The sequence below is a fragment of the Lepisosteus platostomus genome, chromosome 1 (genome assembly GCF_059453375.1).
Source record: "Lepisosteus platostomus isolate fLepPlt1 chromosome 1, fLepPlt1.hap1, whole genome shotgun sequence".
NCBI classification, from domain to species: domain Eukaryota; kingdom Metazoa; phylum Chordata; class Actinopteri; order Semionotiformes; family Lepisosteidae; genus Lepisosteus; species Lepisosteus platostomus.
In genome coordinates, this window is record NC_142611.1 from 77144892 (window position 1) to 77171092 (window position 26201).

The 26201-nt window shown below is 52.9% G+C and overlaps 11 non-coding genes across 11 annotated transcripts; 6 read left to right on the forward strand and 5 right to left on the reverse strand.

The window, feature by feature from the left end:
• The first annotated feature begins 2599 nt into the window (after positions 1-2599).
• Positions 2600-2718, forward strand: LOC148678749 (5S ribosomal RNA). The gene has a single exon (XR_015940468.1). It is a non-coding gene; the product is annotated as a 5S ribosomal RNA (ribosomal RNA).
• Positions 2719-4105: 1387 nt separating this feature from the next.
• LOC148678750 (U1 spliceosomal RNA) lies at positions 4106-4269 on the reverse strand. Its single transcript, XR_015940389.1, has one exon. It is a non-coding gene; the product is annotated as a U1 spliceosomal RNA (small nuclear RNA).
• Positions 4270-6114: 1845 nt separating this feature from the next.
• LOC148678751 (5S ribosomal RNA) lies at positions 6115-6233 on the forward strand. The gene has a single exon (XR_015940470.1). It is a non-coding gene; the product is annotated as a 5S ribosomal RNA (ribosomal RNA).
• Positions 6234-7621: 1388 nt separating this feature from the next.
• LOC148678752 (U1 spliceosomal RNA) lies at positions 7622-7785 on the reverse strand. Its single transcript, XR_015940191.1, has one exon. It is a non-coding gene; the product is annotated as a U1 spliceosomal RNA (small nuclear RNA).
• A 1837-nt stretch (positions 7786-9622) lies between these two features.
• LOC148678753 (5S ribosomal RNA) lies at positions 9623-9741 on the forward strand. Its single transcript, XR_015940471.1, has one exon. It is a non-coding gene; the product is annotated as a 5S ribosomal RNA (ribosomal RNA).
• Positions 9742-11133: 1392 nt separating this feature from the next.
• On the reverse strand, positions 11134-11303 carry LOC148678754 (U1 spliceosomal RNA). Its single transcript, XR_015940266.1, has one exon. It is a non-coding gene; the product is annotated as a U1 spliceosomal RNA (small nuclear RNA).
• A 2143-nt stretch (positions 11304-13446) lies between these two features.
• LOC148678755 (5S ribosomal RNA) lies at positions 13447-13565 on the forward strand. Its single transcript, XR_015940753.1, has one exon. It is a non-coding gene; the product is annotated as a 5S ribosomal RNA (ribosomal RNA).
• A 1389-nt stretch (positions 13566-14954) lies between these two features.
• Positions 14955-15116, reverse strand: LOC148678756 (U1 spliceosomal RNA). Its single transcript, XR_015940229.1, has one exon. It is a non-coding gene; the product is annotated as a U1 spliceosomal RNA (small nuclear RNA).
• Positions 15117-22083: 6967 nt separating this feature from the next.
• Positions 22084-22202, forward strand: LOC148678757 (5S ribosomal RNA). The gene has a single exon (XR_015940473.1). It is a non-coding gene; the product is annotated as a 5S ribosomal RNA (ribosomal RNA).
• A 1387-nt stretch (positions 22203-23589) lies between these two features.
• Positions 23590-23753, reverse strand: LOC148678758 (U1 spliceosomal RNA). Its single transcript, XR_015940691.1, has one exon. It is a non-coding gene; the product is annotated as a U1 spliceosomal RNA (small nuclear RNA).
• A 1845-nt stretch (positions 23754-25598) lies between these two features.
• On the forward strand, positions 25599-25717 carry LOC148678759 (5S ribosomal RNA). Its single transcript, XR_015940474.1, has one exon. It is a non-coding gene; the product is annotated as a 5S ribosomal RNA (ribosomal RNA).
• The last annotated feature ends 484 nt before the right edge of the window (positions 25718-26201 follow it).

The window sequence follows — 26201 nt, forward strand, 5'->3', positions numbered from 1 at the left end:
CCACAGTTTCCTCTTCAGGTTCACTGCTACTTCTGAAGAAGTTCATAGTGTTAACTGAGACTGAGGGTTTTGAATACTCCACAGGGAGTGTGTCTGTATTGCACTGCAAGAACCAGGTGTGTGGGTCTACAGAACCAGGAAGGGGAACCCCTGTCCTAACTTGCTGCTTTTGGCCAACATCATCTTTCCGTTTGTGTGGAAAACAAGCTTGTTCACTTAGTATCACTATAAACTGGAGAGATGTGTGGGAGGCTTTGTTCAAAGGATTTTTTCTCTAAAGTGTGTTGCTGCACTGTGACAAGAGCTCAGATTTTTCTAACATTTTTAAATACCCTTCCATACTCAGTGTAAAATGTACAATAATGCAAATTGTTTTCTGAAGATGTTTGGTTTTATGAAAACAGTCATAGCACTGCTGTATATTTCTGATTGTTACGGCCAGGTGTCTGCTTGAGCTGATGCTGTTGGGGAGGTGGAGTGAGGGCAGCACTGGAGAAACGCTTCACAATGCAGCCTTCAATGAAAAACAAACGAGTTCTGCTATGCCATGCAGTTCTGTTCCCTGGGTATACAAACGCCCTCTCTGTACAGCACACAGATTATGGGTGTTCAGTCCTGGAGGGCAAGTGTATCTGCAGGTTTTCATTCTAAGCAAATCCTCTTGGATTACCTAAACCACTTTTATAGTGTATTCCAGCTCTTCAGGTGGTGCTGATTTAAAGAAACCTAGACATCCTACAGTCCCCCCTCTAGGACCAATATTGAACACCCATCTTGCAGAGGGAACGTCAATCGTCATTTTGACACCATTGAACCTTCTACATTTATAGATGTTTCCTCATAAGTTGTGATTTAAACTAACATTAAAGGTTTAGCACAGATATCATTAAATAATAATAATTGCTTACACTCATATAGCGCTTTTCTGGACACTCCACTCTAAGCGCTTTACAGGTAATGGGGACTCCCCTCCACCACCACCAATGTGCAGCCCCACCTGGATGATGCGACGGCAGCCATAGTGCGCCAGAACGCTCACCACACACCAGCTATCAGTGGGGAGGAGAGCAGAGTAATGTAGCCAATTCATAGAGGGGGATTATAAGGAGGCCATGATTGGTAAGGGCCAATGGGAAATTCAGCCAGGACACCGTGGGTAACATCCATACTCTTTTTGAGAGATGCCCTGGGATTTTTAATGACCACAAAGAGTCGAGACCTTGCTTTTACATCTCATCCGAAGAACGGTGCCTGTTTACAGTATAGTGTCCCCGTCACTATACTGGGGCATTAGGACCCACACAGACCGCAGGGTGAATGCCCTCTGCTGGCCCCACTAACACCTCTTCCAGCAGCAACCTTAGTTTTGCCCAGGAGGTCTCTTATCCAGGTACTGACCAGGCTCACACCTGCTGAGCTTCAGTTGGCTGCTAGTTGTGAGCTGCAGAGTGATATGACTGCTGGATAGATGCAGGTGCATCTGGGGTGGAGGAGAGCGGGGCATGCCCAGCACCAGACATTCAAGGAGGGGGCAGTGCGAGGTGAGGTGAGGTGCGGTGTGACACGCCGGAGCCCCGACGCTGCTAATGCGGAGCACTTGTTGAATTGGAATTGAAGGGACGTGTGCGCACGGAGCAAGCCTTCCCTGTAGAGTTTCAGGAACCTTTCTGGTGTCTTGCGGCGATTGTTGGGCATCTTCTCCACTCTCCAGGCTGTTCAAGCCATTCTGGGGCCTGATGCCCCCTCCCATCTTGATTTTTCTGAGTCAAAAGTCAGGAAGAGGGGGAGGAGGAAGACAATGCTGGAGCCTTCCTCCACAGCTCCCTGTAGAGTTCCTGCTCTCCCAGTCCTCTCTGTACCCTCTGCTCCAGCTCCTTGTGCCTGTGTGCTGAAGAGACCTCATGGCTGGGTTGTTCTTTCTCTGTAATTACAAGATGCACGTCAAACATTTTTTCCTGGATGGCAGCAATAAGCCTCCATAGGGCCAGAAGCGACTATTTCTTCCTTCTGTCGAGTGCTGTTTGTCAATTTGAATGTGTGGAGTAGGTCGCTCAAATTAATTTTTACTGGAATCTCCTGGCCGCTGGCTGGCGCCGTGAGATTTAGTACTCGCGCAAGAGACCGGGGGCAGAGCGCGAACGCGGTCCCCCGCCCCCCCACAAAGTGCGCGCTCCGGGTTCCCTCTCGGGGCCCTGCAACACAGCGGAAGGGCAGCGAGAAGGAGCCTCTTGCTCTGACGCCGCAAGGCCACAAGAGGGCGGAGGCGCCGCGCGCTTTATGTGCTGAAATAAACACGCGACAGCCCCGAAATGTTTGCAGTGTGCTGTGCACTGGAGGTTTTTGTCTGGTGAAGACTTGCCTGTTGCTCCTCCGTGCAGTTTATTTGTCCTGCTCCAGTGCGGGGCAAGAGCAGGGCCAGGCAACTGAAGGGAGCACAGTCGCACAGTCGCACAGTGGCCAACATCCAGGCACGCAATGCGATTTGGAAAGCAGCTCCTTTCCAAAGAGTTGCACACGAACGATCCTTGAGTCCCGCTCGGGGGGCCCGGAGCCCCCGCCACACACAGCTTCAAGTAGCGAGTCAGGCGCCGTTGCTTTCGCTTACGGCCACACCACCCTGAACACGCCCGATCTCGTCTGATCTCGGAAGCTAAGCAGGGTCGGGCCTGGTTAGTACTTGGATGGGAGACCGCCTGGGAATACCAGGTGCTGTAAGCTTTTGCTCTCTCGGCCAGCAGGGGTCGCCGTTGGTGCCGTAGGCTTTGGGAGGAAAAACCCTCGACTATGGACATTTATTTCCCGGGGTGCTCACGAAAAGACCAAACATTTCAATCTTCCCACTTTTGTTTCATTCAGCAACACTGACTGGCAAACGGTATCGCGACGGTCGTCCATTTTTAAGGCATGCCAGTTCAGAAAGAGAAGCTCCCTCACATCCCTTCAGATGCACAAGAAACATGGATCAATCTGCTCATCGCTAAAGTGGCCCTTTGAATGGCATGCGTGTGATTCATATGAAAAAAAAACGGCTGCAAAACGAATATCGAAGCTGCCTCTAAATCTGCAATTGAAGGTCAGTCAATAAACAACTCGTTTTGCGTACAAATATACATACATTCATTTATAACCGATTTCGTTCATTGAGCACGGATACAACAGAGGTACAGCCATTCACTATTTGACATTCCTGCACTGATACAGAACCCAACAATCAGAAAACTGGTGAACTGTCTTTAGCATTAGCATACAGTACCGAGGCCCCCATGACCAAATCAAGGCTAACCTCGATCAGCATCCTAAACCATGCAAACTACAGCAAAAAGACTCGCTTTGAAAAGGGAATTCATGTCCAGGAGGAGTAGTGTAATGAGCTTGAAATGCTTCCATGGACCTATAACTAAGAAAATAAGAGAAATAGTGGCATCCACTCCTTTCGAATTGTGGTCCTGCTTCGGGGTACTGCTTTTACTCCTACTTCATGCACTTCAAGTTGACCATCACACCTTGATCTTCTGGTTGGATGAGCAATGTGTTGCATGCTGGTAAGAACTCGGTTTCAATGCTGGGGTATAATGACTCATGAAGAGCTTTTGGTGTTGGATTTTGTTCTTAAGATATACAGTATTTCTCTCTCTCTATATATATATTATATTATGAGTGCAGGACGTAAGGTAGTCAGGTTACATTGCACTACAAACTGGTACACACACACACGGGCAACAGACTGAACTACAAAGTCAAACTGATGGAGTGTGAGAAAAACAATAAAGGATTACTATCCCCGGACAGAGAGCGGGAGAAAGCAAAAGTCAGCCAGACCACCAGGGTCAGACAAGCTGAAAGATCACAATTGAAGTACCTTGTCACGAGGTGAACATTTAACGTGTATAAGCACAAGATTGTTTTTTGTGGTTATACAAATAGCGTTCTGGCTGTAGCGGGCATGAAAAGGAGGACCACGTTGTCAGGCGGTGCTCGCGAAAAAGCCCAGGGCGGTTCTGTAGTCACCCCCATCGCTGGAGCCGCTTCATCGGCACCCAGCACAGCTCCCCAGCAGACGGCAAAGCCGCCCGCACTGCTGCATCTGTTCTTGGACCAAGCACATCAGGGGAGAGCGCGAACGCAGTCCCCCACTACCAGAAATTATGCAGTCGAGATTCCCACATTTGGGGAATTCGCAGGGGTCAGCACAGCCGGAGTGCAATGGCCGAGCCTCGCCCTGGGTGAACCTCCTTCTTGATCAAGGTATCTCCCCTGCCAGGTAAGTATGAGTTGTACAGGCCCCTGCAAGCGGCCCGCACTCACAGCACAGTACTCGCAGCCTAGGCCAGCTCCTCGCCCCGCACGCCACCGCCTCCTGCTGGGCCCACTCTTTCGCACACTCACACGCCACACTAACACTCAAAAGCGAGGGCAAAGCGAGAAAACGAGCGCGTCGTTTCCTACACATCTGCAGTCGCCATTTCGCATCCGCAGCATGTCCCGGGATGTTATTCGGCCTCATTTACATATCACCAGGCCGGCAGATCGCCACGCAAGCTCGCGACGTGCGCCTGCCACACACCGAACAAACCTTTTCAGCAATTTCCAAAAAAACGAGCCTGCTCGCCTGCTCGCCTGCCCACAAGGCTCCGTCTCTTACCTGCTCTCCAGAGCCTGCTGCCTTCTGTGCTTTTCTCTCGGCACCGCTGCAGCGCACACAACTCCTGCAGCGGGAGGGGGGGAGAAAGTTCCCGCGCTCCGCCGCAGGGAAGGCTCGCTCCGAGCGCACACGTCCTTTCGATGCCAGTCCAACAAGTGCTCCGCGTTAGCAGCGTCGGGGCTCCGGCGTGTCGCACCTCACCTCACCTCACCTCACCTCGCACTGCCCCCTCCTTGAATGTCTGGCGCTGGGCATGCCCCGCTCTCCTCCGCCTTATCTTATCGCGTGTGAGCACCGACAATGGCCACAATGCCGGGGAATGGCACCTGTAAAGTGTTAATTGGGGCACAGGAACAGCCCGTCTCGTCTCGGGGGGGCCGGCTTCAGAGACAATACAGCAAACACAGCGGGGCGGGGGAAGAAGACGACACGACACATGCGGGTACAATCAGCTCCGGCGGGAACGAGTCATTTGTCGGTCTTTTCAAGAGCCGAGAGCCGAGCAATCCTTCACTTGTATCGTTTCTCCCCGGTGACTAGGTCTCGCCCTGCGACTCTCGACTGGGCTCACCCCCGGCAGCCCAGCAGGTGTGAGCCTGGCCGGCACCCGGATGGGAGCTTCCCCCCCGGGAAAGCTCAGGCTGCTGCTGCTCCTGCAAGAGGTGTGACTGGGACCAGTAGGGAGCGCTCACCCTGCGGGCTGTGTGGCCCTCTTATGCCCCAGCCTCCTGATGGCGACACTCTGCTGCACAAACAGGCGCCGTCCTTCGGGGGGAGGCGTCAAACCGAGGTGTCCTGACCCTCCTTGGCCGTTCCAAATCCCAGGGCGTCTCTCTCGAGAAGGAGTCACGGCGGTGTCACCCATCAGTCGGGGTCTCCTCCTAATCCCCGTCTCACCTGTAACGATCAATGACGAGGCCCCCCTGTCCCGCGAAATTGTACTCGTCTCCTGGCCGCTGGCTGGCGCCGTGAGATTTAGTACTCGCGCAAGAGACCGGGGGCAGAGCGCGAACGCGGTCCCCCGCCCCCCCACAAAGTGCGCGCTCCGGGTTCCCTCTCGGGGCCCTGCAACACAGCGGAAGGGCAGCGAGAAGGAGCCTCTTGCTCTGACGCCGCAAGGCCACAAGAGGGCGGAGGCGCCGCGCGCTTTATGTGCTGAAATAAACACGCGACAGCCCCGAAATGTTTGCAGTGTGCTGTGCACTGGAGGTTTTTGTCTGGTGAAGACTTGCCTGTTGCTCCTCCGTGCAGTTTATTTGTCCTGCTCCAGTGCGGGGCAAGAGCAGGGCCAGGCAACTGAAGGGAGCACAGTCGCACAGTCGCACAGTCGCCAACATCCAGGCACGCAATGCGATTTGGAAAGCAGCTCCTTTCCAAAGAGTTGCACACGAACGATCCTTGAGTCCCACTCGGGGGGCACGGAGCCCCCGCCACACACAGCTTCAAGTAGCGAGTCAGGCGCCGTTGCTTTCGCTTACGGCCACACCACCCTGAACACGCCCGATCTCGTCTGATCTCGGAAGCTAAGCAGGGTCGGGCCTGGTTAGTACTTGGATGGGAGACCGCCTGGGAATACCAGGTGCTGTAAGCTTTTGCTCTCTCGGCCAGCAGGGGTCGCCGTTGGTGCCGTAGGCTTTGGGAGGAAAAACCCTCGACTATGGACATTTATTTCCCGGGGTGCTCACGAAAAGACCAAACATTTCAATCTTCCCACTTTTGTTTCATTCAGCAACACTGACTGGCAAACGGTATCGCGACGGTCGTCCATTTTTAAGGCATGCCAGTTCAGAAAGAGAAGCTCCCTCACATCCCTTCAGATGCACAAGAAACATGGATCAATCTGCTCATCGCTAAAGTGGCCCTTTGAATGGCATGCGTGTGATTCATATGAAAAAAAAAACGGCTGTAAAACGAATATCGAAGCTGCCTCTAAATCTGCAATTGAAGGTCAGTCAATAAACAACTCGTTTTGCGTACAAATATACATACATTCATTTATAACCGATTTCGTTCATTGAGCACGGATACAACAGAGGTACAGCCATTCACTATTTGACATTCCTGCACTGATACAGAACCCAACAATCAGAAAACTGGTGAACTGTCTTTAGCATTAGCATACAGTACCGAGGCCCCCATGACCAAATCAAGGTTAACCTCGATCAGCATCCTAAACCATGCAAACTACAGCAAAAAGACTCGCTTTGAAAAGGGAATTCATGTCCAGGAGGAGTAGTGTAATGAGCTTGAAATGCTTCCATGGACCTATAACTAAGAAAATAAGAGAAATAGTGGCATCCACTCCTTTCGAATTGTGGTCCTGCTTCGGGGTACTGCTTTTACTCCTACTTCATGCACTTCAAGTTGACCATCACACCTTGATCTTCTGGTTGGATGAGCAATGTGTTGCATGCTGGTAAGAACTCGGTTTCAATGCTGGGGTATAATGACTCATGAAGAGCTTTTGGTGTTGGATTTTGTTCTTAAGATATACAGTATTTCTCTCTCTCTATATATATATTATATTATGAGTGCAGGACGTAAGGTAGTCAGGTTACATTGCACTACAAACTGGTACACACACACACGGGCAACAGACTGAACTACAAAGTCAAACTGATGGAGTGTGAGAAAAACAATAAAGGATTACTATCCCCGGACAGAGAGCGGGAGAAAGCAAAAGTCAGCCAGACCACCAGGGTCAGACAAGCTGAAAGATCACAATTGAAGTACCTTGTCACGAGGTGAACATTTAACGTGTATAAGCACAAGATTGTTTTTTGTGGTTATACAAATAGCGTTCTGGCTGTAGCGGGCATGAAAAGGAGGACCACGTTGTCAGGCGGTGCTCGCGAAAAAGCCCAGGGCGGTTCTGTAGTCACCCCCATCGCTGGAGCCGCTTCATCGGCACCCAGCACAGCTCCCCAGCAGACGGCAAAGCCGCCCGCACTGCTGCATCTGTTCTTGGACCAAGCACATCAGGGGAGAGCGCGAACGCAGTCCCCCACTACCAGAAATTATGCAGTCGAGATTCCCACATTTGGGGAATTCGCAGGGGTCAGCACAGCCGGAGTGCAATGGCCAAGCCTCGCCCTGGGTGAACCTCCTTCTTGATCAAGGTATCTCCCCTGCCAGGTAAGTATGAGTTGTACAGGCCCCTGCAAGCGGGCCGCACTCACAGCACAGTACTCGCAGCCTAGGCCAGCTCCTCGCCCCGCACGCCACCGCCTCCTGCTGGGCCCACTCTTTCGCACACTCACACGCCACACTAACACTCAAAAGCGAGGGCAAAGCGAGAAAACGAGCGCGTCGTTTCCTACACATCTGCAGTCGCCATTTCGCATCCGCAGCATGTCCCGGGATGTTATTCGGCCTCATTTACATATCACCAGGCCGGCAGATCGCCACGCAAGCTCGCGACGTGCGCCTGCCACACACCGAACAAACCTTTTCAGCAATTTCCAAAAAAACGAGCCTGCTCGCCTGCTCGCCTGCCCCCGTCTCTTACCTGCTCTCCAGAGCCTGCTGCCTTCTGTGCTTTTCTCTCGGCACCGCTGCAGCGCACACAACTCCTGCAGCGGGAGGGGGGGAGAAAGTTCCCGCGCTCCGCCGCAGGGAAGGCTCGCTCCGAGCGCACACGTCCTGTCGATGCCAGTCCAACAAGTGCTCCGCGTTAGCAGCGTCGGGGCTCCGGCGTGTCGCACCTCACCTCACCTCACCTCACCTCGCACTGCCCCCTCCTTGAATGTCTGGCGCTGGGCATGCCCCGCTCTCCTCCGCCTTATCTTATCGCGTGTGAGCACCGACAATGGCCACAATGCCGGGGAATGGCACCTGTAAAGTGTTAATTGGGGCACAGGAACAGCCCGTCTCGTCTCGGGGGGGCCGGCTTCAGAGACAATACAGCAAACACAGCGGGGCGGGGGAAGAAGACGACACGACACATGCAGGTACAATCAGCTCCGGCGGGAACGAGTCATTTGTCGGTCTTTTCAAGTGCCGAGGGCCGAGCAATCCTTCACTTGTATCGTTTCTCCCCGGTGACTAGGTCTCGCCCTGCGACTCTCGACTGGGCTCACCCCCGGCAGCCCAGCAGGTGTGAGCCTGGCCGGCACCCGGATGGGAGCTTCCCCCCCGGGAAAGCTCAGGCTGCTGCTGCTCCTGCAAGAGGTGTGACTGGGACCAGTAGGGAGCGCTCACCCTGCGGGCTGTGTGGCCCTCTTATGCCCCAGCCTCCTGATGGCGACACTCTGCTGCACAAACAGGCGCCGTCCTTCGGGGGGAGGCGTCAAACCGAGGTGTCCTGACCCTCCTTGGCCGTTCCAAATCCCAGGGCGTCTCTCTCGAGAAGGAGTCACGGCGGTGTCACCCATCAGTCGGGGTCTCCTCCTAATCCCCGTCTCACCTGTAACGATCAATGACGAGGCCCCCCTGTCCCGCGAAATTGTACTCGTCTCCTGGCCGCTGGCTGGCGCCGTGAGATTTAGTACTCGCGCAAGAGACCGGGGGCAGAGCGCGAACGCGGTCCCCCGCCCCCCCACAAAGTGCGCGCTCCGGGTTCCCTCTCGGGGCCCTGCAACACAGCGGAAGGGCAGCGAGAAGGAGCCTCTTGCTCTGACGCCGCAAGGCCACAAGAGGGCGGAGGCGCCGCGCGCTTTATGTGCTGAAATAAACACGCGACAGCCCCGAAATGTTTGCAGTGTGCTGTGCACTGGAGGTTTTTGTCTGGTGAAGACTTGCCTGTTGCTCCTCCGTGCAGTTTATTTGTCCTGCTCCAGTGCGGGGCAAGAGCAGGGCCAGGCAACTGAAGGGAGCACGGGAGCACGGGAGCACAGTCGCCAACATCCAGGCACGCAATGCGATTTGGAAAGCAGCTCCTTTCCAAAGAGTTGCACACGAACGATCCTTGAGTCCCGCTCGGGGGGCACGGAGCCCCCGCCACACACAGCTTCAAGTAGCGAGTCAGGCGCCGTTGCTTTCGCTTACGGCCACACCACCCTGAACACGCCCGATCTCGTCTGATCTCGGAAGCTAAGCAGGGTCGGGCCTGGTTAGTACTTGGATGGGAGACCGCCTGGGAATACCAGGTGCTGTAAGCTTTTGCTCTCTCGGCCAGCAGGGGTCGCCGTTGGTGCCGTAGGCTTTGGGAGGAAAAACCCTCGACTATGGACATTTATTTCCCGGGGTGCTCACGAAAAGACCAAACATTTCAATCTTCCCACTTTTGTTTCATTCAGCAACACTGACTGGCAAACGGTATCGCGACGGTCGTCCATTTTTAAGGCATGCCAGTTCAGAAAGAGAAGCTCCCTCACATCCCTTCAGATGCACAAGAAACATGGATCAATCTGCTCATCGCTAAAGTGGCCCTTTGAATGGCATGCGTGTGATTCATATGAAAAAAAAAACGGCTGTAAAACGAATATCGAAGCTGCCTCTAAATCTGCAATTGAAGGTCAGTCAATAAACAACTCGTTTTGCGTACAAATATACATACATTCATTTATAACCGATTTCGTTCATTGAGCACGGATACAACAGAGGTACAGCCATTCACTATTTGACATTCCTGCACTGATACAGAACCCAACAATCAGAAAACTGGTGAACTGTCTTTAGCATTAGCATACAGTACCGAGGCCCCCATGACCAAATCAAGGCTAACCTCGATCAGCATCCTAAACCATGCAAACTACAGCAAAAAGACTCGCTTTGAAAAGGGAATTCATGTCCAGGAGGAGTAGTGTAATGAGCTTGAAATGCTTCCATGGACCTATAACTAAGAAAATAAGAGAAATAGTGGCATCCACTCCTTTCGAATTGTGGTCCTGCTTCGGGGTACTGCTTTTACTCCTACTTCATGCACTTCAAGTTGACCATCACACCTTGATCTTCTGGTTGGATGAGCAATGTGTTGCATGCTGGTAAGAACTCGGTTTCAATGCTGGGGTATAATGACTCATGAAGAGCTTTTGGTGTTGGATTTTGTTCTTAAGATATACAGTATTTCTCTCTCTCTCTATATATATATTATATTATGAGTGCAGGACGTAAGGTAGTCAGGTTACATTGCACTACAAACTGGTACACACACACACACGGGCAACAGACTGAACTACAAAGTCAAACTGATGGAGTGTGAGAAAAACAATAAAGGATTACTGTCCCCGGACAGAGAGCGGGAGAAAGCAAAAGTCAGCCAGACCACCAGGGTCAGACAAGCTGAAAGATCACAAGTGAAGTACCTTGTCACGAGGTGAACATTTAACGTGTATAAGCACAAGATTGTTTTTTGTGGTTATACAAATAGCGTTCTGGCTGTAGCGGGCATGAAAAGGAGGACCACGTTGTCAGGCGGTGCTCGCGAAAAAGCCCAGGGCGGTTCTGTAGTCACCCCCATCGCTGGAGCCGCTTCATCGGCACCCAGCACAGCTCCCCAGCAGACGGCAAAGCCGCCCGCACTGCTGCATCTGTTCTTGGACCAAGCACATCAGGGGAGAGCGCGAACGCAGTCCCCCACTACCAGAAATTATGCAGTCGAGATTCCCACATTTGGGGAATTCGCAGGGGTCAGCACAGCCGGAGTGCAATAGCCGAGCCTCGCCCTGGGTGAACCGATTTCGATTTTTAAGAACTTTATTTTCTTTTCACAAAAAAATACAGGAAATCACAAATCAGAAAGCTTTACATTAATATACATACTTAAAACAGTATATATGATCACATCTCATTACATTTTGACACGGTAACAGTTACATAGCAACAATTTTCTTTTTTTCTGGTGCAAATCACATTCTTTACTTAAACATGATAATGTTTTTCACAGTTTCTTGAGATATTGACCTATGCTCTCTATTTCCCACAGATTTTCTGCTTCCTCCCTCCCTTCTCTCCACAGATCTCTGAGGTAATAGTTCTCTCGGGTGCCTCCTTCTTGATCAAGGTATCTCCCCTGCCAGGTAAGTATGAGTTGTACAGGCCCCTGCAAGCGGCCCGCACTCACAGCACAGTACTCGCAGCCTAGGCCAGCTCCTCGCCCCGCACGCCACCGCCTCCTGCTGGGCCCACTCTTTCGCACACTCACACGCCACACTAACACTCAAAAGCGAGGGCAAAGCGAGAAAACGAGCGCGTCGTTTCCTACACATCTGCAGTCGCCATTTCGCATCCGCAGCATGTCCCGGGATGTTATTCGGCTTCATTTACATATCACCAGGCCGGCAGATCGCCACGCAAGCTCGCGACGTGCGCCTGCCACACACCGAACAAACCTTTTCAGCAATTTCCAAAAAAACGAGCCTGCTCGCCTGCTCGCCTGCCCCCGTCTCTTACCTGCTCTCCAGAGCCTGCTGCCTTCTGTGCTTTTCTCTCGGCACCGCTGCAGCGCACACAACTCCTGCAGCGGGAGGGGGGGAGAAAGTTCCCGCGCTCCGCCGCAGGGAAGGCTCGCTCCGAGCGCACACGTCCTTTCGATGCCAGTCCAACAAGTGCTCCGCGTTAGCAGCGTCGGGGCTCCGGCGTGTCGCACCTCACCTCACCTCACCTCACCTCGCACTGCCCCCTCCTTGAATGTCTGGCGCTGGGCATGCCCCGCTCTCCTCCGCCTTATCTTATCGCGTGTGAGCACCGACAATGGCCACAATGCCGGGGAATGGCACCTGTAAAGTGTTAATTGGGGCACAGGAACAGCCCGTCTCGTCTCGGGGGGGCCGGCTTCAGAGACAATACAGCAAACACAGCGGGGCGGGGGAAGAAGACGACACGACACATGCAGGTACAATCAGCTCCGGCGGGAACGAGTCATTTGTCGGTCTTTTCAAGTGCCGAGGGCCGAGCAATCCTTCACTTGTATCGTTTCTCCCCGGTGACTAGCTCTCGCCCTGCGACTCTCGACTGGGCTCACCCCCAGCAGCCCAGCAGGTGTGAGCCTGGCCGGCACCCGGATGGGAGCTTCCCCCCCGGGAAAGCTCAGGCTGCTGCTGCTCCTGCAAGAGGTGTGACTGGGACCAGTAGGGAGCGCTCACCCTGCGGGCTGTGTGGCCCTCTTATGCCCCAGCCTCCTGATGGCGACACTCTGCTGCACAAACAGGCGCCGTCCTTCGGGGGGAGGCGTCAAACCGAGGTGTCCTGACCCTCCTTGGCCGTTCCAAATCAAAGGGCGTCTCTCTCGAGAAGGAGTCACGGCGGTGTCACCCATCAGTCGGGGTCTCCTCCTAATCCCCGTCTCACCTGTAACGATCAATGACGAGGCCCCCCTGTCCCGCGAAATTGTACTCGTCTCCTGGCCGCTGGCTGGCGCCGTGAGATTTAGTACTCGCGCAAGAGACCGGGGGCAGAGCGCGAACGCGGTCCCCCGCCCCCCCACAAAGTGCGCGCTCCGGGTTCCCTCTCGGGGCCCTGCAACACAGCGGAAGGGCAGCGAGAAGGAGCCTCTTGCTCTGACGCCGCAAGGCCACAAGAGGGCGGAGGCGCCGCGCGCTTTATGTGCTGAAATAAACACGCGACAGCCCCGAAATGTTTGCAGTGTGCTGTGCACTGGAGGTTTTTGTCTGGTGAAGACTTGCCTGTTGCTCCTCCGTGCAGTTTATTTGTCCTGCTCCAGTGCGGGGCAAGAGCAGGGCCAGGCAACTGAAGGGAGCACAGTCGCACAGTCGCACAGTGGCCAACATCCAGGCACGCAATGCGATTTGGAAAGCAGCTCCTTTCCAAAGAGTTGCACACGAACGATCCTTGAGTCCCGCTCGGGGGGCACGGAGCCCCCGCCACACACAGCTTCAAGTAGCGAGTCAGGCGCCGTTGCTTTCGCTTACGGCCACACCACCCTGAACACGCCCGATCTCGTCTGATCTCGGAAGCTAAGCAGGGTCGGGCCTGGTTAGTACTTGGATGGAAGACCGCCTGGGAATACCAGGTGCTGTAAGCTTTTGCTCTCTCGGCCAGCAGGGGTCGCCGTTGGTGCCGTAGGCTTTGGGAGGAAAAACCCTCGACTATGGACATTTATTTCCCGGGGTGCTCACGAAAAGACCAAACATTTCAATCTTCCCACTTTTGTTTCATTCAGCAACACTGACTGGCAAACGGTATCGCGACGGTCGTCCATTTTTAAGGCATGCCAGTTCAGAAAGAGAAGCTCCCTCACATCCCTTCAGATGCACAAGAAACATGGATCAATCTGCTCATCGCTAAAGTGGCCCTTTGAATGGCATGCGTGTGATTCATATGAAAAAAAAACGGCTGTAAAACGAATATCGAAGCTGCCTCTAAATCTGCAATTGAAGGTCAGTCAATAAACAACTCGTTTTGCGTACAAATATACATACATTCATTTATAACCGATTTCGTTCATTGAGCACGGATACAACAGAGGTACAGCCATTCACTATTTGACATTCCTGCACTGATACAGAACCCAACAATCAGAAAACTGGTGAACTGTCTTTAGCATTAGCATACAGTACCGAGGCCCCCATGACCAAATCAAGGCTAACCTCGATCAGCATCCTAAACCATGCAAACTACAGCAAAAAGACTCGCTTTGAAAAGGGAATTCATGTCCAGGAGGAGTAGTGTAATGAGCTTGAAATGCTTCCATGGACCTATAACTAAGAAAATAAGAGAAATAGTGGCATCCACTCCTTTCGAATTGTGGTCCTGCTTCGGGGTACTGCTTTTACTCCTACTTCATGCACTTCAAGTTGACCATCACACCTTGATCTTCTGGTTGGATGAGCAATGTGTTGCATGCTGGTAAGAACTCGGTTTCAATGCTGGGGTATAATGACTCATGAAGAGCTTTTGGTGTTGGATTTTGTTCTTAAGATATACAGTATTTCTCTCTCTCTATATATATATATTATATTATGAGTGCAGGACGTAAGGTAGTCAGGTTACATTGCACTACAAACTGGTACACACACACACGGGCAACAGACTGAACTACAAAGTCAAACTGATGGAGTGTGAGAAAAACAATAAAGGATTACTATCCCCGGACAGAGAGCGGGAGAAAGCAAAAGTCAGCCAGACCACCAGGGTCAGACAAGCTGAAAGATCACAATTGAAGTACCTTGTCACGAGGTGAACATTTAACGTGTATAAGCACAAGATTGTTTTTTGTGGTTATACAAATAGCGTTCTGGCTGTAGCGGGTATGAAAAGGAGGACCACGTTGTCAGGCGGTGCTCGCGAAAAAGCCCAGGGCGGTTCTGTAGTCACCCCCATCGCTGGAGCCGCTTCATCGGCACCCAGCACAGCTCCCCAGCAGACGGCAAAGCCGCCCGCACTGCTGCATCTGTTCTTGGACCAAGCACATCAGGGGAGAGCGCGAACGCAGTCCCCCACTACCAGAAATTATGCAGTCGAGATTCCCACATTTGGGGAATTCGCAGGGGTCAGCACAGCCGGAGTGCAATGGCCGAGCCTCGCCCTGGGTGAACCGATTTAAGAACTTTATTTTCTTTTCACAAAAAAATACAGGAAATCACAAATCAGAAAGCTTTACATTAATATACATACTTAAAACAGTATATATGATCACATCTCATTACATTTTGACACGGTAACAGTTACATAGCAACAATTTTCTTTTTTTCTGGTGCAAATCACATTCTTTATTTAAACATGATAATGTTTTTCACAGTTTCTTGAGATACTGTCCAATGCTCTCTATTTCCCACAGATTTTCTGCTTCCTCCCTCCCTTCTCTCCACAGATCTCTGAGGTAATAGTTCTCTCGGGTGATGAACAGGGCCAGGCTACCTGCTGCCTTGACTGGGACCTCGATGCCTTTGAACAGCCCCATGTTCCTCACTCTCCACAGGGCGTCTTTCCCACTGTTCACCACGGCCCAGATCCTGTCAAACATGTCAGGAGGAAGCTTGACAGGAGAGATGCCGTATATGATGAAAGCAGCGGTCAGGGTAAATTGGGGCGAGAGAGCCTGCAACCAATCTTCAAACTGTGTCCAGAAGGCCTTAGCAAAAAAGCAGGACCACAGGAGATGGGTCACAGTCTCCTCCTCGCCGCAGCCCACCCTAACGCAGCGAGGGCTGGGGGTGAGGCCCCTACGGTACAAGAAAGTTCGTACCGGTAAGCACTGGTGGACGACACTCCAGGCTAAATCTCTGTGAATGTTGCACAGAAATTTAGAGGATGTGTGTTTCCACACCTTCCTTGTTTGGGCTGATGTTAAAATGCCCACAGGGGTCTGCCTATTGTTCTGGGGTGCTACGAAATCTTCCAGTTTTTGGACGCTGACATCTCGGAGGGGAATATGGCCAATTGGGTGAGATCTTAGAAAACTTTTAACTGTCCCATAAATTGCAGGGCATGTGTCAGAGAGTGGGACGTCCAGCTTGGGTCTGACACCCCACACTCTGAACACCTCCCTACCTACCCAGAGCCTGGAAAAATAAGTCCAGGTACGCGCTGCAGGTGCTGTTGCAAAGCCTCTCAGCACAGAGGCCAGGAAAATGCACAGCAGCTTCGTAGCAATATCTGGGACAGACTTCCCCCCTGAGGGTAGCGGCCTGTACATTATTTCCCTTCTGAGTCTTTCCTGCTTCCCACCCCATAGAAATTGAAACATCAATCTCCTCAGCACCGCCGCAACACGGTGTGGGATTGGGAAGGTAGAAGCCAGAAAATTCAAGACAGGCAAGAGCTCGGCTTTGATGACCAGCACCTTCCCTGTCATGGTGAGGTCTCGGTCCTTCCATTGCATCAGTTTTTTGTTTAAGATTGGCAATTTGTTCTGCCAATTTACTGTTCCCATCTCTTCTCCAAAATACACCCCCAGGACCTTAATTCTCTTCTCTTGCAGCCTGAGATCATGTCCTTCTTTTGGCTCCCTCCAGTTCTGATAAAAAATCTCACTCTTAGATGTGTTAATTTTTGCGGAGGAAGCCAAAGAGAACCGATCACAGCACTGCAGAGCTCTGCTAATTGAGGCATTGTCAGAGAGGAGCAGGGTGACGTCATCCATGTATAGAGATGTCTTTACCTCTCCTCCCCCACTTCCAGGCACTGGTATCCCATTAATGGCCTGATCCTGGCGCAAGGCACAGGCTAAGGGCTCCATAGCCAAAACGAATAACAAGGGGGATAATGGGCAGCCCTGCCTCACCCCTGAACAGACTTCAAAGGTGCGTGATCTATTGCCATTAACCATGACTCTGCTGTTGCTACCTGTGTACAGCAGGTTAATCCACTTTCTCATGATGGGGCCAAACTTCATGTGCTCAAGTACCGATGTTAAGTACTGCCGGTTTAGGCGGTCAAAGGCCTTTTCTAGGTCTACACCTAAAATGCACAGAGGGAGGGAGCGATCCTCAGAGTACAGACAGACATCCCTCAACAAGGCCAGGTTGTCGCTCATCAGGCGTCCTGCTATCCCACAAGTCTGTTCTTTCCCTACCAGTGAGGCCACTACATTTTGTAGGCGCAGGAAAAGGGCTTTGGACAGGATCTTAGTGTCCACGCCTAACAGGCTGAGGGGTCTCCAGTTCTTTATGTCATTTTTTGCTCCTTTCTTAAACAAGAGAGAGATAGTGCCTTCTCTTAAGGAGTCAGGCAGCAATTCTGTCTTGTAGCTTTCCTCGAATAGGAGCAGTAGCGGATCCTGAAGCAGATCCCAAAAGGTGCAATAAAATTCTTTAGGGAGCCCGTCAGCACCCGGAGTTTTCCCCTTCTGTAAGCTCTCCATAGCCTGTCTCAGCTCTTCTACTGTCAAATCCCTCTCAAGTACTTCCCTATCTTCTTCACTCAAAATGTTTTCTAGCTTTGAGGTAAAAAAATGAATATCTTCATCCTTTACCTCTGTAGAGCTGTACAGTCTTGAGTAGAAGGCCTCGGTGCAGGAGAGGATAGCACTCGGCTCTGTTCTCTCTCGTCCCTCCTCATCAACTACACTTTCCATGACAGTCTTGGAGCCTACCACTTTCCTGAAAAAGAAGCGAGTACACTTCTCATTTTCTTCCAAGAACTGCACTCTGCTTCTTAACAGCACTCCTCGACTACTTTCTTCGGCTATGCTCCGGATGTCCTTTTTTAAAAGGGCGATATCCTCGAGCACATCGAAGCCACTGTGCAGCATCGTGTAGAGACGCTGCAGCTGCCTCTGTTTCCTGGCTAGCACTCCTCTCCGTCTGGCAGCAGCCTTCCTTCCCTCAGCCATGAAAAAGGCCTTTGTCCTCACCTTCACCTCCTCCCACCACTCTCCTACTGACCCGTACAGACACTGCAAGGACAGCCACTGTGATAGTTTCTCCTTGTAGCGGGATACTACCCCCTCGTTCTCTAGCAGCTTTGTGTTGAGTTTCCAGAGGCCTGGGCCAAAGACAGTCCCGCCCTGGAGTTCCACTCTACACCCTAAAGCCTGATGATCTGAGAAGAAGACAGGCTGAAGAGTGACCCCAACAACTTTCACTCTCTCTGAGACAAAGCAATAGTCAATTCTGGAGCTGCTATTCCTCCCTGACCATGTATATCCTGCTGTTGTGGGATATATACATCTATATGTGTCTGAGAGTTTAAAGTCTTGAACTAAGTTTTGCAGGGCCAGTGAGCTGGAATCCAATTTTATCGGCGAGCTAGACTGCCTGTCTGTGTGCTCTAAGATACAATTAAAATCCCCTCCCACTATCACGTCTGTGCTGCATAACAATAGGGGGGAGAGTGCCTTGAGTAGCTCCACCCTTCCTCCTACGTCAGTAGGGCAATACACATTGATTAGCCGCAGGTTAACGGTCCCCCATTCCACATCCACACACAGCAACCTGCCATCTATGACCCTCTGAATACTTTTCAATTTGAATGCCCATCCTTTGAAAAGAATGGCCACGCCAGAGGCTCTGTTGTTATTGTCCCCTGACCAAACAGAAGGCCCTTTATCCCACCTATCTTCAAAACTTTTATACCTCTCTTGATAGGCTAAAGCACACTCCTGCAACATCAACACATCTCCCTCTCTCTGCTGGAGGTAATCAAAGACAGACTGGCATTTAACTCTGTCATTGATACCTCTTGTGTTAAGAGAAATTATGTTAAGAGCCATATTACATAAGAAAGTGGAACCAGTCTTTACAAAACACATTTCTCTTCGGTCTCACCTGTTACCTTTTTCTTTTTCTTTTTCTTCTTACCAATTTCCTGCCAGCCATCCTCTGAATGAGCCTTCATCAGGGTGGCAGCAGTAAAAGCGTTCACAGAGTCCATTTCAAGGAAGGGGGTAGAGGGAGGGGTGGAGAGGTTCCAGCTGTCCCCATCGCCATGCTCTCCTTCCTCCTCGCTCGGGGAGAAAACAGAGTCATTTTTTCTTTTCCTCAAGTCCAGCTCCTGGGAGCACTGAGGGGAAAGGGGTGCAGCCGATGCACCAGTCTCCTCTTCCCCCTCACCCACCAGCTGCTGCAGATCCTCCGTGGTGGACTGGATGGAGGAGAGGAGGGCATCTGTAGCACTTGCAGAGTCTGAGAAAAGCAGCTCCGCTGAATCCTGGGTATCCTCGCTGGACCCGCTCCACCGGGGGGCCCCACACTGGCCCTCGTTCTGAGGAGCAGGAGTGGGGGAGGGGTCCTCGCTGTTCTCGGGGGTTTTCAAACCCTCGTGCTTGTCTGGTGCAGTCTGCGGTTGTGGGGGCGTAGTGGATTTCTCTTCCACCAGCCCCGGAGCCACAGCAGGACTGATCCTGGCTGGAGGCTGAGAGTCTTTGTCCAACAAGGGTTCTTTGTTTGACTTGTTGTTTGCTTTGGATTTTCGGGCCGGTTTGGCTGAAACAAGCACTGCCTCATCCTTTCTCATTTTGAGTTTATTGGCGTAGGCGTGAGGGCAGTTCTTAAAAACGTGTCCTTCCGAGCCACATAAATTGCACTTTGGCAGCATTGAACAGTCAGAGGCTAAATGTCCCTGTTTGCCACAGGTCTTGCAGCATTTCACAGTGCAGGACGATGCCAGGTGTCCCACAGCACCACAGCGCCGACACACCTTTGGTTGTCCCACATAAAACACATAGCCATTGCAGGCGCCCAGCCGGATTGTAGAGGGCAGGTGCCTTAAGCCTCCATTTACGCTGTCCGGTAGCAAGCGAACCTCGAATTTCCTTGCTCCTGTTTTTATACCATCAACATCTCTAACCTCAGTTCCATGGTGGACGGTGCAGTACTGGTTAAGCCAGGTGTGAATGTCCTCCGTCTTTGCCAGTTCCGAGAACATAACAACATGCACCGTTTTCCTCTCTCTCTGTGTCAGAGGCTGCAAGTTGATCTTCTCAAGTGCAGGAACTTTGCCTCTTTTTGCCTCAAACACATCCACGCATTGTTCAAACAGAGGATAGGTAGCAAATACAACCTCAAATGCTTTCTGACCTGGGAGAGCGAAGATGAAATCCAAGTGCCGAGGTTCAAAGCCAAGTTCCTTCTGTAACACTTTTCTGCTGAACTGCATACGATCCATGAAGAGGTCATCCAAGAGCTCAAAACGTACAGCATTCTTACGGGATCCAAAGGTTGCCATTTCAAAAACCGCAAATCGAACACTGCTTCCAACAAAAGAAAAACAATCCAACTACTCCACCTACAGGCTGATCAAGGTATCTCCCCTGCCAGGTAAGTATGAGTTGTACAGGCCCCTGCAAGCGGGCCGCACTCACAGCACAGTACTCGCAGCCTAGGCCAGCTCCTCGCCCCGCACGCCACCGCCTCCTGCTGGGCCCACTCTTTCGCACACTCACACGCCACACTAACACTCAAAAGCGAGGGCAAAGCGAGAAAACGAGCGCGTCGTTTCCTACACATCTGCAGTCGCCATTTCGCATCCGCAGCATGTCCCGGGATGCAATTCGGCCTCATTTACATATCACCAGGCCGGCAGATCGCCACGCAAGCTCGCGACGTGCGCCTGCCACACACCGAACAAACCTTTTCAGCAATTTCCAAAAAAACGAGCCTGCTCGCCTGCTCGCCTGCCCCCGTCTCTTACCTGCTCTCCAGAGCCTGCTGCCTTCTGTGCTTTTCTCTCGGCACCGCTGCAGCGCACACAACTCCTGCAGCGGGAGGGGGGGAGAAAGTTCCCGCGCTCCGCCGCAGGGAAGGCTCGCTCCGAGCGCACACGTCCTGTCGATGCCAGTCCAACAAGTGCTCCGCGTTAGCAGCGTCGGGGCTCCGGCGTGTCGCACCTCACCTCACCTCACCTCACCTCGCACTGCCCCCTCCTTGAATGTCTGGCGCTGGGCATGCCCCGCTCTCCTCCGCCTTATCTTATCGCGTGTGAGCACCGACAATGGCCACAATGCCGGGGAATGGCACCTGTAAAGTGTTAATTGGGGCACAGGAACAGCCCGTCTCGTCTCGGGGGGGCCGGCTTCAGAGACAATACAGCAAACACAGCGGGGCGGGGGAAGAAGACGACACGACACATGCAGGTACAATCAGCTCCGGCGGGAACGAGTCATTTGTCGGTCTTTTCAAGTGCCGAGGGCCGAGCAATCCTTCACTTGTATCGTTTCTCCCCGGTGACTAGCTCTCGCCCTGCGACTCTCGACTGGGCTCACCCCCAGCAGCCCAGCAGGTGTGAGCCTGGCCGGCACCCGGATGGGAGCTTCCCCCCCGGGAAAGCTCAGGCTGCTGCTGCTCCTGCAAGAGGTGTGACTGGGACCAGTAGGGAGCGCTCACCCTGCGGGCTGTGTGGCCCTCTTATGCCCCAGCCTCCTGATGGCGACACTCTGCTGCACAAACAGGCGCCGTCCTTCGGGGGGAGGCGTCAAACCGAGGTGTCCTGACCCTCCTTGGCCGTTCCAAATCCCAGGGCGTCTCTCTCGAGGAGTCACGGCGGTGTCACCCATCAGTCGGGGTCTCCTCCTAATCCCCGTCTCACCTGTAACGATCAATGACGAGGCCCCCCTGTCCCGCGAAATTGTACTCGTCTCCTGGCCGCTGGCTGGCGCCGTGAGATTTAGTACTCGCGCAAGAGACCGGGGGCAGAGCGCGAACGCGGTCCCCCGCCCCCCCACAAAGTGCGCGCTCCGGGTTCCCTCTCGGGGCCCTGCAACACAGCGGAAGGGCAGCGAGAAGGAGCCTCTTGCTCTGACGCCGCAAGGCCACAAGAGGGCGGAGGCGCCGCGCGCTTTATGTGCTGAAATAAACACGCGACAGCCCCGAAATGTTTGCAGTGTGCTGTGCACTGGAGGTTTTTGTCTGGTGAAGACTTGCCTGTTGCTCCTCCGTGCAGTTTATTTGTCCTGCTCCAGTGCGGGGCAAGAGCAGGGCCAGGCAACTGAAGGGAGCACAGTCGCACAGTCGCACAGTGGCCAACATCCAGGCACGCAATGCGATTTGGAAAGCAGCTCCTTTCCAAAGAGTTGCACACGAACGATCCTTGAGTCCCGCTCGGGGGGCCCGGAGCCCCCGCCACACACAGCTTCAAGTAGCGAGTCAGGCGCCGTTGCTTTCGCTTACGGCCACACCACCCTGAACACGCCCGATCTCGTCTGATCTCGGAAGCTAAGCAGGGTCGGGCCTGGTTAGTACTTGGATGGGAGACCGCCTGGGAATACCAGGTGCTGTAAGCTTTTGCTCTCTCGGCCAGCAGGGGTCGCCGTTGGTGCCGTAGGCTTTGGGAGGAAAAACCCTCGACTATGGACATTTATTTCCCGGGGTGCTCACGAAAAGACCAAACATTTCAATCTTCCCACTTTTGTTTCATTCAGCAACACTGACTGGCAAACGGTATCGCGACGGTCGTCCATTTTTAAGGCATGCCAGTTCAGAAAGAGAAGCTCCCTCACATCCCTTCAGATGCACAAGAAACATGGATCAATCTGCTCATCGCTAAAGTGGCCCTTTGAATGGCATGCGTGTGATTCATATGAAAAAAAAACGGCTGCAAAACGAATATCGAAGCTGCCTCTAAATCTGCAATTGAAGGTCAGTCAATAAACAACTCGTTTTGCGTACAAATATACATACATTCATTTATAACCGATTTCGTTCATTGAGCACGGATACAACAGAGGTACAGCCATTCACTATTTGACATTCCTGCACTGATACAGAACCCAACAATCAGAAAACTGGTGAACTGTCTTTAGCATTAGCATACAGTACCGAGGCCCCCATGACCAAATCAAGGCTAACCTCGATCAGCATCCTAAACCATGCAAACTACAGCAAAAAGACTCGCTTTGAAAAGGGAATTCATGTCCAGGAGGAGTAGTGTAATGAGCTTGAAATGCTTCCATGGACCTATAACTAAGAAAATAAGAGAAATAGTGGCATCCACTCCTTTCGAATTGTGGTCCTGCTTCGGGGTACTGCTTTTACTCCTACTTCATGCACTTCAAGTTGACCATCACACCTTGATCTTCTGGTTGGATGAGCAATGTGTTGCATGCTGGTAAGAACTCGGTTTCAATGCTGGGGTATAATGACTCATGAAGAGCTTTTGGTGTTGGATTTTGTTCTTAAGATATACAGTATTTCTCTCTCTCTATATATATATTATATTATGAGTGCAGGACGTAAGGTAGTCAGGTTACATTGCACTACAAACTGGTACACACACACACGGGCAACAGACTGAACTACAAAGTCAAACTGATGGAGTGTGAGAAAAACAATAAAGGATTACTATCCCCGGACAGAGAGCGGGAGAAAGCAAAAGTCAGCCAGACCACCAGGGTCAGACAAGCTGAAAGATCACAATTGAAGTACCTTGTCACGAGGTGAACATTTAACGTGTATAAGCACAAGATTGTTTTTTGTGGTTATACAAATAGCGTTCTGGCTGTAGCGGGCATGAAAAGGAGGACCACGTTGTCAGGCGGTGCTCGCGAAAAAGCCCAGGGCGGTTCTGTAGTCACCCCCATCGCTGGAGCCGCTTCATCGGCACCCAGCACAGCTCCCCAGCAGACGGCAAAGCCGCCCGCACTGCTGCATCTGTTCTTGGACCAAGCACATCAGGGGAGAGCGCGAACGCAGTCCCCCACTACCAGAAATTATGCAGTCGAGATTCCCACATTTGGGGAATTCGCAGGGGTCAGCACAGCCGGAGTGCAATGGCCGAGCCTCGCCCTGGGTGAACCTCCTTCTTGATCAAGGTATCTCCCCTGCCAGGTAAGTATGAGTTGTACAGGCCCCTGCAAGCGGCCCGCACTCACAGCACAGTACTCGCAGCCTAGGCCAGCTCCTCGCCCCGCACGCCACCGCCTCCTGCTGGGCCCACTCTTTCGCACACTCACACGCCACACTAACACTCAAAAGCGAGGGCAAAGCGAGAAAACGAGCGCGTCGTTTCCTACACATCTGCAGTCGCCATTTCGCATCCGCAGCATGTCCCGGGATGTTATTCGGCCTCATTTACATATCACCAGGCCGGCAGATCGCCACGCAAGCTCGCGACGTGCGCCTGCCACACACCGAACAAACCTTTTCAGCAATTTCCAAAAAAACGAGCCTGCTCGCCTGCTCGCCTGCCCACAAGGCTCCGTCTCTTACCTGCTCTCCAGAGCCTGCTGCCTTCTGTGCTTTTCTCTCGGCACCGCTGCAGCGCACACAACTCCTGCAGCGGGAGGGGGGGAGAAAGTTCCCGCGCTCCGCCGCAGGGAAGGCTCGCTCCGAGCGCACACGTCCTTTCGATGCCAGTCCAACAAGTGCTCCGCGTTAGCAGCGTCGGGGCTCCGGCGTGTCGCACCTCACCTCACCTCACCTCACCTCGCACTGCCCCCTCCTTGAATGTCTGGCGCTGGGCATGCCCCGCTCTCCTCCGCCTTATCTTATCGCGTGTGAGCACCGACAATGGCCACAATGCCGGGGAATGGCACCTGTAAAGTGTTAATTGGGGCACAGGAACAGCCCGTCTCGTCTCGGGGGGGCCGGCTTCAGAGACAATACAGCAAACACAGCGGGGCGGGGGAAGAAGACGACACGACACATGCGGGTACAATCAGCTCCGGCGGGAACGAGTCATTTGTCGGTCTTTTCAAGAGCCGAGAGCCGAGCAATCCTTCACTTGTATCGTTTCTCCCCGGTGACTAGGTCTCGCCCTGCGACTCTCGACTGGGCTCACCCCCGGCAGCCCAGCAGGTGTGAGCCTGGCCGGCACCCGGATGGGAGCTTCCCCCCCGGGAAAGCTCAGGCTGCTGCTGCTCCTGCAAGAGGTGTGACTGGGACCAGTAGGGAGCGCTCACCCTGCGGGCTGTGTGGCCCTCTTATGCCCCAGCCTCCTGATGGCGACACTCTGCTGCACAAACAGGCGCCGTCCTTCGGGGGGAGGCGTCAAACCGAGGTGTCCTGACCCTCCTTGGCCGTTCCAAATCCCAGGGCGTCTCTCTCGAGAAGGAGTCACGGCGGTGTCACCCATCAGTCGGGGTCTCCTCCTAATCCCCGTCTCACCTGTAACGATCAATGACGAGGCCCCCCTGTCCCGCGAAATTGTACTCGTCTCCTGGCCGCTGGCTGGCGCCGTGAGATTTAGTACTCGCGCAAGAGACCGGGGGCAGAGCGCGAACGCGGTCCCCCGCCCCCCCACAAAGTGCGCGCTCCGGGTTCCCTCTCGGGGCCCTGCAACACAGCGGAAGGGCAGCGAGAAGGAGCCTCTTGCTCTGACGCCGCAAGGCCACAAGAGGGCGGAGGCGCCGCGCGCTTTATGTGCTGAAATAAACACGCGACAGCCCCGAAATGTTTGCAGTGTGCTGTGCACTGGAGGTTTTTGTCTGGTGAAGACTTGCCTGTTGCTCCTCCGTGCAGTTTATTTGTCCTGCTCCAGTGCGGGGCAAGAGCAGGGCCAGGCAACTGAAGGGAGCACAGTCGCACAGTCGCACAGTCGCCAACATCCAGGCACGCAATGCGATTTGGAAAGCAGCTCCTTTCCAAAGAGTTGCACACGAACGATCCTTGAGTCCCACTCGGGGGGCACGGAGCCCCCGCCACACACAGCTTCAAGTAGCGAGTCAGGCGCCGTTGCTTTCGCTTACGGCCACACCACCCTGAACACGCCCGATCTCGTCTGATCTCGGAAGCTAAGCAGGGTCGGGCCTGGTTAGTACTTGGATGGGAGACCGCCTGGGAATACCAGGTGCTGTAAGCTTTTGCTCTCTCGGCCAGCAGGGGTCGCCGTTGGTGCCGTAGGCTTTGGGAGGAAAAACCCTCGACTATGGACATTTATTTCCCGGGGTGCTCACGAAAAGACCAAACATTTCAATCTTCCCACTTTTGTTTCATTCAGCAACACTGACTGGCAAACGGTATCGCGACGGTCGTCCATTTTTAAGGCATGCCAGTTCAGAAAGAGAAGCTCCCTCACATCCCTTCAGATGCACAAGAAACATGGATCAATCTGCTCATCGCTAAAGTGGCCCTTTGAATGGCATGCGTGTGATTCATATGAAAAAAAAAACGGCTGTAAAACGAATATCGAAGCTGCCTCTAAATCTGCAATTGAAGGTCAGTCAATAAACAACTCGTTTTGCGTACAAATATACATACATTCATTTATAACCGATTTCGTTCATTGAGCACGGATACAACAGAGGTACAGCCATTCACTATTTGACATTCCTGCACTGATACAG